We start from the raw sequence: 14,195 nt of genomic DNA on the forward strand, positions 1-14,195 counted from the left end.
AGATACTTAATAAAACACACCCTTCCAAGTGCCAGATACAACCGGTGATCGCTCTCTCACAGGGCGACGAAGGGAGGATCATTGGTTAGGATTATGCTACACGATACTACTTGGTGAACTTACCATCTACTCTCTTCTTCTGCTGCAAGATGGAGGTTACCAGAAGCGTAGTCTTCGAAAGGACTAGCTATCCCCCTCTTATTCCGGCATTCTGCAGTTCAGTCCACATATGATACCCTTATTCCATTGGATACTAATGCATACATATGTAGTGTAGCTCCTTGCTTGCGAGTACTTTGAATGAGTACTCACGGTTGCTTTGCTCCCTCTTTCCCCCCTTTCTATACTCGATTGCTGCGACCAGACGTTGGAGTCCAGGAGCCAAACGCCACCGTCGACGATGACTCCTACTACACCGGAGGTGCCTACTACTATGTGCAGGCCGCTGACGACGACCAGGAGTAGATTAGGAGGATCCCAAGTAGGAGGCCTGTGCCTCTTTCGATCTATATCCCAGTTTGTGCTAGCCTTCTTAAGGCAGACTTGTTTAACTTATGTCTGTACTCAGATATTGTTGCCTTCGCTGACTCGTCTATGATCGAGCTCTTGTATTCGAGCCCTCGAGGCCCCTGGCTTGTAATATGATGCTTGTATGACTTATTTTTATTTGTAGAGTTGTGTTGTGATATCTTCCCGTGAGTCCCTGATCTTGATCGTACACGTTTGCGTGTATGATTAGTGTATGATTGAATCGGGGGCGTCACACAAGTACATGCATGATGATGGTTAGTAGACTTGTTATTATATATGATCGCAAGTTGTATGATGATGATTAGTAGACTTGTTATTATATATGATGATGCATGATGTGAGCATGAAGAGTTATTATATATTAGCGGGTGAAATGAACATGGATTGGATTGAAGTGAAGGCAACATGCATGTGGCGTATGTCGAAAGTAGTACAATCCAAACTTGATCAAGTTAGGATTAGTATTATTTTCGACATGCACCACATGTTGCCTTCACTTCAATCTAAGCCATGTTTAGGAATAACAGTAGCGTTGGTAAACCAAGCACAGAGATATAAGAGAGGACACTTTTATATTAGCTAGCTAATAACAACCTAAATTAACCCCCAAAACCCCTAAACCAGCCCCTTTCAAAAAAAACCTCAACTCGCCTTTTGGTCCCGGTTGGTGTCATCAACTGGGACCAAAGTCCCCCCTGCCTGGGCTGGCCGCAGCGGCCATGTGGAGGCCCATCTGTCCTGGTTCGTGTAAGAACCGGGACTAAAGGCCAAAGGCATTAGTAACGACCTTTTAGTCCCGGTTCCAAAACCGGGACAGAATGCCCTTACGAACCGGGAAAAATGGCCCTTTTTCTACTAGTGATAGCTTTTTATGGACACACCCACAAACTCACAAAAACTATGCCAAACCTTGGTAGATCGGGTACTTTGGAAGCAGAGTCAGTATAGAGTTGCACGTACTCAGAGAAGCTTTTTGCTACTACCTTCTGACCATTCAACTCAACCTTCACGGTTTTGCCAAGGGTGCCTGCCATATCGACTACTCTCTTCCTCATGAGTGCCACGACATCATTGTCGAGCTCGGTCATGTTGTACTTGGCAAGAACAGGCTTGAAGGTAACTCTGGTCCAGTTCTCAGACTGCTCGCACTTTTTAATCTTAGGCTCTGACTTCTTCCCCATGTTTTCATAGAAAACCTGCACAAGCATTTAAGGAGGAAAGCCATGCTATATCATGCACTTGGTGAATTGGGTGGCTGGGCCTCAAGAATGTACAAGGGACATTAGTTAACTCTCCTGCTGAGTGTGTACTAAACCCCTATATAGTACTCCCTCCGTAGAGAAATATAAGAGCGTTTAGATCACTACTCTTATATTTATTTACAGAGAAAGTAATATTCAGCTACCATCTATATACAAACCTAATAGACAGTTTAAATTAGATATGTGTCTTCACGGTAAACCTAACTGAAAACTTATGTAGTCAGGTCATACAAGCAATTTTGGAGATGGAGATCACAAGCACAAGATGATGATGGCCATATCATATCACTTATATTGATTGCATGTGATGTTTATCTTTTATGCATCTTATTTTGCTTAGATCGACGGTAGCATTATAAGATGATCTATCACTAAATTTCAAGGTACAAGTGTTCTCCCTAAGTATGCACCACTGTGAAAGTTCGTTGTGCCGAGACACCACGTGATGATCGGGTGTGATAAGCTCTACGTTCACATACAACGGGTGCAAGCGAGTTTTGCACATGCAGAATACTCGGGTTAAACTTGACGAGCCTAGCATACGCAGATATGGCCTCAGAACACTGGAGACCGAAAGGTCGAGCGTGAATCATATAGAAGATATTATCAACATATTGATGTTCACCATTGAAAACTACTCCATCTCACGTGATGATCAGACATGGTTTAGTTGATATGGATCACGTGATCACTTAGATGATTAGAGGGATGCTATCTAAGTGGGAGTTCTTTAATAATTTGATTAACTAAACCTTAATTTATCATGAACTTAGTACCTGATAGTATTTTGCATGTCTATGTTGTTGTAGATAGATGGCCCGTGTTGTTGTTCCGTTGAATTTTAATGCGTTCCTTGATAAAGCAAAGTTGAAAGATGATGGTAGCAATTACAGGGACTGGGTCCGTAACTTGAGGATTATCCTCATTGCTGCACAGAAGAATTACGTTCTGGAAGCACCGCTAAGTGCCAAACCTACTGCAGGAGCAACACCAGATGTTATGAATGTCTGCCGGAGCAAAGCTCATGACTACTCAATAGTTCAGTGTGCCATGCTTTACGGCTTAGAACCGGGACTTCAATGACGTTTTGAACGTCATGGAGCATATGAGATGTTCCAGGAGTTGAAGTTAATATTTCAAGCAAATGCCCGGATTGAGAGATATGAAGTCTCCAATAAGTTCTATAGCTGCAAGATGGAGGAGAATAGTTCTGTCAGTGAACATATACTCAAAATGTCTGGGTATCATAATCACTTGACTCAACTGGGAGTTAATCTTCCTGTTGATAGTGTCATTGACGGAGTTCTTCAATCACTGCCACCAAGCTACAAGAGCTTTGTGATGAAAACTATAATATGCAAGGGATGAATAAGACAATTCCCGAGCTCTTCGCAATGCTAAAGGCAGCGGAGGTAGAAATCAAGAAGGAGCATCAAGTGTTGATGGTCAACAAGACCACCAGTTTCAAGAAAAAGGGTAAAGGGAATGAAAGAACAAGTGCTCCCTGGGTGATTTTGATAATTAATGACAACATATCTCTTGTTGGACTAATACGTTTACCTAGTATGTTTCAGACAAGTTCAACAAATTAAGTGGCATGAACTAAAGGATGTGGAACCCCTTCAAGATGCTAAGGACAAAGGATTAGCTCAAGCTTCAAGTTCAAGACTCTACATTTTCTATTTTAGTGATCCAAGATCACATTGAGTCTATAGGAAAAGCCAATACTATCAAGAGGGGATGAGGTGTTGCGTAATGGCTTGCTTGCTCAAAGTGCTTAGTGATATGCTCCAAAACCCTCAACTACCTTCCCACATCCACATATGACCTAAACCAAAAGTCAAACTCGGCCCCACCGATTCTTTCTATCCGAAGCCACCGAGTTCAGTTGACATAGCCACTGCCAGAAACCCTAATCAGTTCGGTCTCACCGATGGGATCTCGGTCTCACCGAGATGGGCTTGCAAACTCTCTATTACCTATTGCAATATTTTTGGTCCCACCAAGATATGCAATTGGCCCCACCGAGTTTGCTTGGCCAACTCTCTGTTTCACTTATTACCCAAATCGGTCCCACCGAGTTTGAGTAATCGGTCAAACCGAGTTTTGGATTTACCCTAACCCTAGCACATCGGTCCCACCGAGTTGATCCAGTCGATCCCACCGAAAACCCTAACGGTCACTAGATTTGCTGAATCGGTCTGACCGAGTTTATCAATTCGGTCCCACCGAGATTGGCAAGTTGTGTGTAACGGTTAGATTTTGTGTGGAGGCTATATATACCCCTCCACCCACTCTTCATTCATGGAGAGAGCCATCAGAACATACCTACACTTCCAATACACATTTTCTGAGAGAGAACCACCTACTCATGTGTTGATGCCAAGATATTCCATTCCCACCATATGAATCTTGATCTCTAGCCTTCCCCAAGTTGCTTTCCACTCAAATCTTCTTTCCACCAAATCCATATCCTGTGAGAGAGAGTTGAGTGTTGGGGATACTATCATTTGAAGCACAAGAGCAAGGAGTTCATCATCAACACACCATTTGTTACTTCTTGGAGAGTGGTGTCTCCTAGATTGGCTAGGTGTCACTTGGGAGCCTCCGACAAGATTGTGGAGTTGAACCAAGGAGTTTGTAAGGGCAAGGAGATCGCCTACTTCGTGAAGATCTACCACTAGTGAGGCAAGTCCTTCGTGGGCGATGGCCATGATGGGATAGACAAGGTTGCTTCTTCGTGGACCCTTCGTGGGTGGAGCCCTCCATGGACTCGCGCAACCGTTACCCTTCGTGGGTTGAATTCTCCATCAACGTGGATGTACGATAGCACCACCTATCGGAACCACGACAAAAACATCTGTGTCTCCAATTGCGTTTGAATTCTCCAAACCCTTCCCTTTACATTCTTGCAAGTTGCATGCTTTACTTTCTGCTGCTCATATACTCTTTGCATGCTTGCTTGAAATGTATTGTGTTTAAACTTGTGCCAAAACTCCAGTTCAACCTAAAGAAATTAAAAACTGCAACTTTTGGTACTTAGTGTCTAATCACCCCCCATCTAGACACCTCTTCTCGATCCTTTCAATTGGTATCAGAGCATTGGTCTCCATTACCTTGGTTTAAACACCTTTGGTGGAAGATGGATGTGTCTACTTTGGGGAGTCTTAGACATAGAGTGCCTATTCTTGATGGAGAATATTTTCATGAGTGGAAAAATGAAATGCTTGAGATTTTCAATGAATATCATTTGAGCAAGTATATTGCTAGCCCTTGTGCACCTCATGTTGATCCTTTGCATCCTACCCTTGATGAGTCTATTGACATGATTCGCAATCTTAGAACTGTAAATCTTATCACTAGAGGCTTGCCTAGAAACTTGATTGGGTGTTTGCCTACTCTTAAGTGTGCCTACACCATATGGAAATTTCTTGAGGAACTCTTTCCAAATTATTCCTTGAAAGATCTAGATGAAATCCTCCATAAGTCTATTACCTTAATTAAGATGAGTTCCAATGATCCCAAATTTGGTGATTGTCTATTTGAGCTTACTAATCTTACGAGTGCCAAAGGAGATGTTGGAATCATTAGCAATATCATTTCCAGAGTTATTAGAATTCATAAAGATAACTATAGAAATGATCATTTATCTAATGAATTACCCTCTCTAGGAATTGACCAATCACAAGATGATGTTGAACATGGATACTCTGATGAGGATGATGATGATAGTGACTATGATCTCGATGATGCGATGAGACACTTTGGTCTTATGGAAAATCTTCGCGGCTACATGGCTGGAGGAACGGAATGGGTCCTTGATAGTGGATGTACTGATCATATGACCGGAGATAAAGACATGTTCCGTGAGCTTGCTGGAAATGACGGCCCTCGAAAGTATGTCACTTTTGGTGATAATTCAAAGGGTAAGGTGGTTGGCCTTGGTAAGGTGGCCATGTCACATGATAGCTCTATACAAAATGTCATGCTCGTTGAATCTCTTAGCCACAACTTACTTTCAGTATCTAGACTTGCTGATTTCGGTTTCAATGTCCTATTTACTGAAGTAGACTGCCAAGTATTTCGTAGAGATAATCATAAAATGGTCTTTACCGGTATAAGTAGAGGATATCTTTACATTGTTGATTTCACTAAAAAGGCTCAACCTAGAACTTGCTTAATTGCTAAATCTTATAAAGGCTGGTTGTGGCATAGAAGGCTAGGCCATGTGGGCATGCGAAACCTTGACAAACTCATTAAAGGAAATCATATCCTTGGCGTTAACGATGTCATATTTGACAAGGATAGACTTTGTAGTGCTTGTCAAGCAGGGAAACAAGTTGGAGGAAGTCATCGCGCTAAGAATATCATGACCACAAGAATACCACTCGAGATACTTCACATGGATCTTTTTGGTCCAAATGCCTACAAGAGTCTCGGTGGTAACTCATTTGGTCTAGTCATAGTTGATGATTTTTCAAGATTTACGTGGGTGTTCTTTCTTGATGACAAATCGCAGGTCCAAAAGATCTTCAAAAACTTTGCTAGGAAGGCCCAAAATCAATTTGACGTGAAGATCAAGAATGTTCGGAGCGACAACGAGACGGAGTTCAAGAACGCAAATGTGGACACCTTTCTTGACGAAGAAGGGATTGCACATGAGTTCTCAGCTACATACACACCTCAACAAAATGGAGTCGTTGAGAGGAAGAACCGGACTCTTATAGAGATGGCAAGAACGATGCTTGATGAGTACAAGACGCCAAAACACTTTTGGGCGGAAGCGGTTGAGACAGCTTGTCATGCAACAAATCGCTTGTATCTTCACAAGCTACTCGGCAAGACGGCATACGAGCTCCTCACCGATAACAAACCCCAAGTTGGATACTTTCGAGTATTGGCTCAAAGTGCTACATTCTTGATAAGCATCGTCGTTCTAAATTTGCTCCTAAGTCTCATGAAGGTTTCCTACTTGGTTATGGCTCAAACTCTCACACATACCGTGTCTACAACAATTTCACCCGAAAGGTTGAAGAAACAGTAGATGTGAAGTTTGATGAATCTAACGGCTCGCAAGTAGAGCAATTGCCAATTGATGTAGGAGATAAAGATCCCTCGGAAGCAATCCAAGACTTGTCTATTGGCAAGATTCGTCCAACAGAGGTGAAGGAGAGTACCTCGTCCGTCCAAGTGGAAGCTTCTACCTCACGACAAGGTGAAGCAAGAGTTGATACGGAAGCATCCACGAGTGGGACACATCAAGATGAAGAAAACGAGGAAGTGCACCAAGACGAACGTCAACAACCTCCTTCTCCACCACGATAAGAGAACGACAATGCTAACAATGAAGAAGGCCAAGAAGAAGAACAAGATGAAGAAGATGTTCAACCAAGACCCAAGCAAAAGCTTTCACGAGTTCGAGCAAGAATTGCTAAAGATCATCCCGTGGAGCAAATCTACAATGATATCCAAACCGGGAGAATCACTCGCTCTAAAACTCGTTTGGCTAACTTTTGTGAACATTACTCATTCATCTCTAGAATTGAACCTATGAAGGTTGAAGAAGCATTGGAGGATCCGGACTGCATGCAGAGCTACACAACTTTGAGAGAAATCAAGTGTGGACATTGGTCAAGAAGCCCAACAACAACCACAACATCATCGGTACCAAATGGGTGTTTCGCAACAAGCAAGATGAAGATGGACAAGTGGTTCGCAACAAAGCACGTCTCGTCGCCCAAGGCTACACATAAGTCGAAGGTATGGACTATGGTGAGACATATGCTCCCGTTGCTAGACTTGAGTCCATTCGCATCTTACTTGCCTATGCTAATCACCATGATATCACTTTGTACCAAATGGACATTAAAAGTGTTTTTCTTAATGGTGAAATTGAGGAGGAAGTTTATGTTAAGCAACCTCCCGGCTTTGTCAATCCTAAGAAACCTAATCATGTCTACAAACTTCACAAAGCCCTTTATGGTCTTAAACAAGCTCCTAGAGCATGGTATAAATGCCTGACCAAGTTCCTTATTTAAAAAGGGTTTGAAATTGGAAAAATAGATTCTACTCTTTTTACTAAAAGGGTTAATGGAGAACTATTTGTATGCCAAATTTATGTTGATGATATTATATTTGGATCAACTAACCCTCATTTTAGTGAAAAGTTTGGGAAGCTAATGTCGGAGAAGTTTGAGATGTCTATGATGAGTGAACTCAAATTCTTTCTTGGTTTGCAAATCAAGCAAACTAAGGCACCTTTGTGTCTCAAACAAAGTACACTAAGGACTTATTCAAGAAGTTGAATATGCAAGAATGCAAAGGTATGACTACATCCATGCCTACTAGTGGACATCTTGATTTGACCAAAGATGGTGAACCGGTTGATCAAAAAGTTTACCACTGTATGATTGGTTCATTGTTATATCTATGTGCTTCACGTCCCGATATCATGCTAAGTGTGTGCATGTGTGCATGGTATCAAGCTGCTCCTAAGGAATGTCATCTTAAGGCCGTGAAGAGGATAGTGAGATACTTAATACATACACCAAATTTTGGCATTTGGTATCCAAAGGGGGCTTCCTTTGATCTTGTTGGCTACTCCAACTCGGACTATGCCGGTGACAAGGTTGATAGAAAGTCCACTTCGGGTACTTGTCAATTCCTTGGTAGATCTCTTGTGTCTTGGTCTTCCAAGAACCAAAACTCGGTATCCTTATCCACCGCCAAAGCGGAATACATTGCCGCTGGTTCATGTTGTGCTCAATTACTTTAGATGACCCAAACTCTTAAAGATTATGGGATATATGTGAAACATGTTCCATTACTTTGTGACAATGAAAATGCTATCAAGATTGCTCACAATCCCGTGCAACACTCTCGAACTAAGCATATTTAAGTTCATCATCATTTCATTCGAGATCACGTTGCTAAGGGTGACATAAACCTTAAGCATGTTCGCACCGATAAGAAATTAGCGGATATATTCACTAAACCACTTGATGAGAAAGTGTTTTGCAGGTTAAGAGGTGAATTGAACATCATTGATGCTTCAAACTTGGAGTAGGAACTCCATTGGATACATGCAAGACTTGAGCTTATGACTAATCACTTGATATTTCTCCTATGATGATTATCTTATGTCTTGAAAATTTGCATCTTGCATGTTATCTAACCATTGTAGGTAATTGGATGAATCTAATTCTATGAGATTGCAACTCACTCACATCTTGAGCAATCTCTACATCACCAAGTCTCTACACAATGGTGGTTGATGACAAGGAAGCACGAAACCTTTCAAACATATCCTTTGACAAATTCTATGTTGAGCTTCATGTTGGATACACAAGTGCTCTTCCTTGCGAAAACTAACCCATGTAGGTAGATGAACTCAAAATCCAAAGGGTGCTCCCAACTCATGATGGGCTACATCAACCTTGAGCAACCCACACAAGTTCAACTACATGATCAAGATCAACACCGCCACCCAAGGTATGTTATTCCATCTTAGAGTAGCTTTACTCCAAGTCATGAGTCAAAGCAACTCGACAAGATGTGAATACATCAAGATACTTAAACGAAAAATGGTAACTCCATTTTGAGCTTAAACGATGAGTATGACCTATGATCAAGTGATCTCACTTGACTCCTAAGTCAATATACTCTAACATAGGTGACTTTGTCACCGCCCAACTCTAGATGAAGTTCTCTTGTGTTCTTTTCTGTGTTCTTGCATTTGTCTCATGCATATTTGTTTCCCCTTTCAAAAAAAAACTTCATCTAGATCTTTTAGTTTCTTTTCTTTGCTTTTTGTTCTGCATTTTCTGCATCCAATTCATTGCATATCTTTGTGAGATCTTATTTCTCCAGTGAGCTGAGGTGACAAGTGTTTTTCTCTGTGATGAACTAGGTTCCACCGGTTTCATGTCTCCGGTCTAGCCGAAGATTTTCGGAGCAACCGAAGCATACAACTCAGTGACACCGATTTTACTACAGGAAAAACATTTTGCCATTTATTCCTGATTTATTCTTGATCCAGCTCCACTCAATGAATCTTGTCCTCTGCAAGCATCACATTTACCTTAATGCTTTGTACTGTGATTCAAGGACCGAACCCATTCACAACAAATTCCAGAAGACCCTTCTTGGAAATTGATGTCAAAGGGGGAGAGAGAGATCACATCAAAGCTTAATCATATCTCTAGGGGGAGAGATCTCTAGGGGGAGGGAATACTCCAGGAAAGAGTAATCTTCAAGGACCCCAGATGCTTGATGTTCAAGAGGAGAGATGTCACATGTCTTCTTGGGGGAAAGACATGTTCATATGTGCTTATTTGCATTAGCTCTGTTCATTTGTTTCTTTGAGCTCTGTTTTTCTGTTCCCTATCTTCTCCCAGTATCCCATGCAAGATTCAGGGGGAGCAAGACATCCAAGGGAAAGAAATTTATTAAATTCATTGCATATCTTTCTCTTTGGGGACATGTCAATATCTATCGTGGTACTCTGTACTCACTCTACATGTCATCCCAGTCTTGGTACTCTTGTGGTTTCTTTTGTTTGCTCTAGCTAGTGGGTGCATCTGTGTTATCTAACCTTGTTTACACAGGCTCATCCCATCCTAGCCAACTCAAGACCACAAGGTAAGTATATGCATCATAGTCATGTGTATGAAAAATTATTGTTGATGTACATAATGTTTGCAAGAAGGACTCATGGGCATGAAGGTACATTTCTCATATGTTCATCACTTGCTCTGATGCATATAGCCAAGATACATGTAACACATTGCTACTCTGTCATGGTTATGCTCTCACAAGCTTCTATATTCCATATTCACATGATTGCACATGTAGGGGGAGCCTATGCTTGTTACATGTCTTTCCTAAGCTTTACTTGTCATTCTCTATATCTTTATCTAAAGCTTTGATGCATGTTTCCATCAATTACCAAAAAGGGGGAGATTGAAAGCACAAGTGCTCCCTGGGTGATTTTGATAATTAATGACAACATATCTCTTGTTGGACTAATACGTTTACCTAGTATGTTTCAGACAAGTTCAACAAATTAAGTGGCATGAACTAAAGGATGTGGAACCCCTTCAAGATGCTAAGGACAAAGGATTAGCTCAAGCTTCAAGTTCAAGACTCTACATTTTCTATTTTAGTGATCCAAGATCACATTGAGTCTATAGGAAAAGCCAATACTATCAAGAGGGGATGAGGTGTTGCGTAATGGCTTGCTTGCTCAAAGTGCTTAGTGATATGCTCCAAAACCCTCAACTACCTTCCCACATCCACATATGACCTAAACCAAAAGTCAAACTCGGCCCCACCGATTCTTTCTATCCGGAGCCACCGAGTTCAGTTGACATAGCCACTGCCAGAAACCCTAATCAGTTCGGTCTCACCGATGGGATCTCGGTCTCACCGAGATGGGCTTGCAAACTCTCTATTACCTATTGCAATATTTTTGGTCCCACCAAGATATGCAATCGGCCCCACCGAGTTTGCTTGGCCAACTCTCTGTTTCACTTATTACCCAAATCGGTCCCACCGAGTTTGAGTAATCGGTCAAACCGAGTTTTGGATTTACCCTAACCCTAGCACATCGGTCCCACCGAGTTGATCCAGTCGATCCCACCGAAAACCCTAACGGTCACTAGATTTGCTGAATCGGTCTGACCGAGTTTATCAATTCGGTCCCACCGAGATTGGCAAGTTGTGTGTAACGGTTAGATTTTGTGTGGAGGCTATATATACCCCTCCACCCACTCTTCATTCATGGAGAGAGCCATCAGAACATACCTACACTTCCAATACACATTTTCTGAGAGAGAACCACCTACTCATGTGTTGATGCCAAGATATTCCATTCCCACCATATGAATCTTGATCTCTAGCCTTCCCCAAGTTGCTTTCCACTCAAATCTTCTTTCCACCAAATCCATATCCTGTGAGAGAGAGTTGAGTGTTGGGGATACTATCATTTGAAGCACAAGAGCAAGGAGTTCATCATCAACACACCATTTGTTACTTCTTGGAGAGTGGTGTCTCCTAGATTGGCTAGGTGTCACTTGGGAGCCTCCGACAAGATTGTGGAGTTGAACCAAGGAGTTTGTAAGGGCAAGGAGATCGCCTACTTCGTGAAGATCTACCACTAGTGAGGCAAGTCCTTCGTGGGCGATGGCCATGATGGGATAGACAAGGTTGCTTCTTCGTGGACCCTTCGTGGGTGGAGCCCTCCATGGACTCGCGCAACCGTTACCCTTCGTGGGTTGAATTCTCCATCAACGTGGATGTACGATAGCACCACCTATCGGAACCACGACAAAAACATCTGTGTCTCCAATTGCGTTTGAATTCTCCAAACCCTTCCCTTTACATTCTTGCAAGTTGCATGCTTTACTTTCTGCTGCTCATATACTCTTTGCATGCTTGCTTGAAATGTATTGTGTTTAAACTTGTGCCAAAACTCCAGTTCAACCTAAAGAAATTAAAAACTGCAACTTTTGGTACTTAGTGTCTAATCACCCCCCATCTAGACACCTCTTCTCGATCCTTTCAATTGGTATCAGAGCATTGGTCTCCATTACCTTGGTTTAAACACCTTTGGTGGAAGATGGATGTGTCTACTTTGGGGAGTCTTAGACATAGAGTGCCTATTCTTGATGGAGAATATTTTCATGAGTGGAAAAATGAAATGCTTGAGATTTTCAATGAATATCATTTGAGCAAGTATATTGCTAGCCCTTGTGCACCTCATGTTGATCCTTTGCATCCTACCCTTGATGAGTCTATTGACATGATTCGCAATCTTAGAACTGTAAATCTTATCACTAGAGGCTTGCCTAGAAACTTGATTGGGTGTTTGCCTACTCTTAAGTGTGCCTACACCATATGGAAATTTCTTGAGGAACTCTTTCCAAATTATTCCTTGAAAGATCTAGATGAAATCCTCCATAAGTCTATTACCTTAATTAAGATGAGTTCCAATGATCCCAAATTTGGTGATTGTCTATTTGAGCTTACTAATCTTACGAGTGCCAAAGGAGATGTTGGAATCATTAGCAATATCATTTCCAGAGTTATTAGAATTCATAAAGATAACTATAGAAATGATCATTTATCTAATGAATTACCCTCTCTAGGAATTGACCAATCACAAGATGATGTTGAACATGGATACTCTGATGAGGATGATGATGATAGTGACTATGATCTCGATGATGCGATGAGACACTTTGGTCTTATGGAAAATCTTCGCGGCTACATGGCTGGAGGAACGGAATGGGTCCTTGATAGTGGATGTACTGATCATATGACCGGAGATAAAGACATGTTCCGTGAGCTTGCTGGAAATGACGGCCCTCGAAAGTATGTCACTTTTGGTGATAATTCAAAGGGTAAGGTGGTTGGCCTTGGTAAGGTGGCCATGTCACATGATAGCTCTATACAAAATGTCATGCTCGTTGAATCTCTTAGCCACAACTTACTTTCAGTATCTAGACTTGCTGATTTCGGTTTCAATGTCCTATTTACTGAAGTAGACTGCCAAGTATTTCGTAGAGATAATCATAAAATGGTCTTTACCGGTATAAGTAGAGGATATCTTTACATTGTTGATTTCACTAAAAAGGCTCAACCTAGAACTTGCTTAATTGCTAAATCTTATAAAGGCTGGTTGTGGCATAGAAGGCTAGGCCATGTGGGCATGCGAAACCTTGACAAACTCATTAAAGGAAATCATATCCTTGGCGTTAACGATGTCATATTTGACAAGGATAGACTTTGTAGTGCTTGTCAAGCAGGGAAACAAGTTGGAGGAAGTCATCGCGCTAAGAATATCATGACCACAAGAATACCACTCGAGATACTTCACATGGATCTTTTTGGTCCAAATGCCTACAAGAGTCTCGGTGGTAACTCATTTGGTCTAGTCATAGTTGATGATTTTTCAAGATTTACGTGGGTGTTCTTTCTTGATGACAAATCGCAGGTCCAAAAGATCTTCAAAAACTTTGCTAGGAAGGCCCAAAATCAATTTGACGTGAAGATCAAGAATGTTCGGAGCGACAACGAGACGGAGTTCAAGAACGCAAATGTGGACACCTTTCTTGACGAAGAAGGGATTGCACATGAGTTCTCAGCTACATACACACCTCAACAAAATGGAGTCGTTGAGAGGAAGAACCGGACTCTTATAGAGATGGCAAGAACGATGCTTGATGAGTACAAGACGCCAAAACACTTTTGGGCGGAAGCGGTTGAGACAGCTTGTCATGCAACAAATCGCTTGTATCTTCACAAGCTACTCGGCAAGACGGCATACGAGCTCCTCACCGATAACAAACCCCAAGTTGGATACTTTCGAGTATTGGCTCAAAGTGCTACATTCTTGATAAG

General features: G+C 41.8%; 1 pseudogene; it reads right to left on the bottom strand.

Annotated features, from left to right (window-relative positions):
• Positions 1–1,739, bottom strand: part of LOC147968028 (uncharacterized) — a 51,091-nt pseudogene extending 49,352 nt beyond the window's left edge.
• Positions 1,740–14,195: the final 12,456 nt, after the last annotated feature.

Source organism: Triticum urartu, chromosome 5A (genome assembly GCF_056163025.1).
Source record: "Triticum urartu cultivar PI428250 chromosome 5A, HENAU_Tu73, whole genome shotgun sequence".
Classification (NCBI taxonomy): Eukaryota; Viridiplantae; Streptophyta; class Magnoliopsida; order Poales; family Poaceae; genus Triticum; species Triticum urartu.